A 3,628-nucleotide genomic window follows, 5' to 3' on the forward strand; every position below is an offset into this window, starting at 1 on the left:
ACCATATATGTGTACTTAATAAATGTTTGTCCCAAAGTGAATCTTTCTCATCAGCATAAAAACATGCTATGTATTTCCCAACTTAAAATAATACATCTTTAACCAAATATTTCCCGTAATTACTGCTTCATTCCTCTATTGGATATTTTCACTGTCTCTCTTTCCTCATATCCTAAACTCTTCTTTATGTATGTAATCAGGTTTTAAGCATGGATCCCATGTAGCCAAATAAAATAGTCAGTAAGATTGCCCCATACTAAACCTATTAGCATTAGTTGGCACAGTTGATTAGACGCTTTTTCAGTTACCTCTGGGGAAGAACTCTCTCTCGATTTGCTGCCTACAGCATGGGCTAGTTCTCAGTGTTTTTCTGGCTATCTAGTCTCTTCCTGACTTCTAAGTATTGCATTCAATAGTGTTCATTTTTCACCCATCTCTCTCTCTCTCTCTGTATATATGAACACATATATATTAAACTATATAATTTTACTTATTTCCTTAAGGTTATTTTATTAAGACTCTAAAATGTAAAGCCCCAATTTCTTCTTTGAACTGCAGGTTTGAAAACTTAACTACCTGCCTTTCATCTCTGCTTAAATATTTAAACATTAAAAGGCTATCCCATTTAAAGTTTAATTCTCAACCTCTTTCCCCCCAAATATGACATACTAAAAGTGCTTTCTCAATAAAGTGTTCTTGTTTTTCTCCTTTCACTGTTCATAACTTTAGAGTTACCTTTAACATCTTAAATATTTCCCAGCCTTAGTTCTCACTTCTATCTCTGACACCACCTAGCTAAGCGGCCTTAATCTGGAGTTTGTGCTCAATCCTCCACCGACTAGCTTACTTCCTGCTTTCTCTCCTGCCCCCTGTTAGGTAAATTTCTACACAGCATGGGGGTAGTTCTTTTAAATCGGATTTAAGATTACATAATGCTTATGATCTCAAGCATTTCAATAACTCACCTATCTTCCAGCCGGTTTCTGCACACTCAATACATTCCTGCTATATGGGCCATCTGGTCATTTTTTGAGCATGAAAAATATGTTCCCTGCCTAGGATGCAACTTTTCCTCTCTCTGTTCCCGGGTTCTGGACGATCCTGTCTTCGGCGTCACGTGGCAGGCTCGCTTCCTTGTGCCTCTGTTCATCTTCTACAGTCGTCTACCGCTATGAAACTATTTAAAGACATTGTTTTTCCTTTTACTCTTCCTTCTTTTGCAACACAGATATTTTATATTTTTATTTTATGTAAATAGAATATCAGCATTAGGGCCAAATTTGTCCAGCACATAGCAAATAATGGATATTTGTTAAATGAGGAAAGAAATGAAAGAACTGACACAAAAGATCTAATCCTAACCAAAGACTTACTACAAAGGATTTATCTCCATTCAAACTTTCAAAAGTAGCTCATTTGGCTGCAGAACTCAGCTTCCGCTGCACAGCTCAGCACCACTGCCGTCTTGGCCCACCAGCCTCCGGGACCATGGCCAACCTTGAGACCAACCTTCTTCGCTACCAAGCCCGGCGGTGTGCAGCGTTGCCTGCTGGGAAGGTCCTCAAGCTCTCGGAGCTGAAGGGATTCTGCCTGGTGCCTGTGAAGTTCCTTCGGCCTCTGAGGAATACCTGAAACAACACTCCTGGACCTGAAAGACCGCCCATTCTTCCCTGGACTGGTGAAGTACATGAACTTAGCTCGGCTGTGGCCATGGTCTGGGAGGGCCTGAATGTGGTGAAGACAGGCCAAGTGGTGCTTGGGGAGACCAATCCAGCGGATTCTAAGCCAGGCACCATTCGTGGGGACTTCTGCATTCAAGTTGGCAGAAACATCAGTCACAGCAGAGACTGTGTAAAAAGTGCTGAAAAAGAAATCAGCCTGTGGTTCAAACTTGAAAAACTGGTTGACTACAAGCCCTGTGCTTATGACTGGGTCTATGAGGAAGAGGTGGACAAAGCCACGGTCCCCTTCAACACTGCTTGGTGCGTCCCTGGACACAGATCTTCATTCTACTGACTTGGAAGCAATAGGATTGATTATTCTTTTCTAAAGCATATTTACCAATAAAGTCTTTGGAAACTTAGCAAAAAACAAACAAACAAACAAACAAAAAAAAAAAAAAAAAAAAGCTCATCTACTTTCAACCTGTGATGGTACGTGCATTGCTTCACAAGAATATCTATTTCCATGTCTCTACATTTTATAATTCACATTATGTATGATTTAACAGTTTCCAGAGATCATGCCAGAAATGTGGTGATGTTAAGAAGTGAAAGAAAGAAATATTATCTCAACATAAGCAAATATGTTTTCTTCTTATTCCAACAAGGAATATATTTTTAAATGTTTTATTCTCAAGTTCCTAATTAAAGACTATTATTTTACACATCATTTCTATTCTTGTTTAAGTATCCATTACTGCAGCTAGATGAGCAAGCCACATTTTAATCATGAAGATGTAAGAAAAGAGAAACAAGACAAAATATAGTAATGGAGAAAAATATTAATCTGTACATCAGAAAAGTTCTTTTCTGTAGAGCAGGTAAGGGGAGGAGGTGTTTAAAACAAAACTCACCGTGGTTTATTGACTACTTTACAGATAAAGAAGCAAAGTCGTGCATTCGTCTGTAAGTCAAAAAATAGGGACTAGTTCACACCAGGTCACTAGCTTCATGACCCGTAGCAAGTCACTTAACCTCTTTGGATCTCATTTTTCCTATCTATAATATGAAAGTATATGATTCAATTATCTCTAAAATCCATTTCCTCTCTAAGATTCTATAAAAATTGGGGGAAAATGTCTCTAGGGACTCAAAGTGATAAATGCTATCCCTGTCTATTAATGGGAAAATATGAATTTATCAAATTGGTTCAGTTAACATTAGACCTTAGTCCAACTGAAAGTCTGAATAAATTGATTTGAATAGTCTGAACAAATTGATTAGATATACTGACTGGAAACCAGCTAGGCTATATGAGCTTCAGTGCAATTTAAAGTTGTATGACATAATGATGATTAATCATAAAAAATAAATAAATAATTGATTCCTACTAATTTTTTTATAAAATAGTTAAGAAATCATCTCGTGGACTAGACATTTTCTGTATATAAAATACATGGATGATATGTCTATGATATTCCTTCCTACATATTATAATATGTGATAATGAGTAATCTTGAAATGATAAATTGAGAATTGTTTTTCTGTACTGTCATCCCATTGCAGCCTCAACCCCTCCTGTTTCAAAATTTCCTTTTTTTTTCTAATCACATTTAACAGAATAAATCTTATTCATTTTACCTTTAAAGTCATTATAAGACTTCTGTTACAGTAAGGTGATAAAATGAAGTTTAATGCTAAAGAAAATTACATGATAAATCAGTTTCATAAAGACAAAATATTAATATTGATAATATTATTACTGAAAACTACATGAGAGTCTTTTGGTTCTTCAGATTATTTTCTAGAGCTTCTCCATTCAGTACGTTAACCACTAATTGTGTGTGACTATTAAGTACTTCAAACGTGGACATTTCCTAATTAAATGTTATTGAATTTCAAAGTGCAGTACTCCTCACACAAAAATAGTTAGATTGCATTAATATCATATAGAAATTATGATATAT

The 3,628-nt window shown here is 36.1% G+C and overlaps 1 pseudogene; it reads left to right on the plus strand.

Moving 5' to 3' along the window:
* The window catches only part of LOC100965857, a 20,154-nt pseudogene extending 18,138 nt beyond the window's left edge, over positions 1–2,016 (plus strand).
* Positions 2,017–3,628: the final 1,612 nt, after the last annotated feature.

Source organism: Otolemur garnettii, unplaced genomic scaffold (genome assembly GCF_000181295.1).
Source record: "Otolemur garnettii isolate 467f Iridium unplaced genomic scaffold, OtoGar3 scaffold00100, whole genome shotgun sequence".
NCBI lineage: Eukaryota > Metazoa > Chordata > Mammalia > Primates > Galagidae > Otolemur > Otolemur garnettii.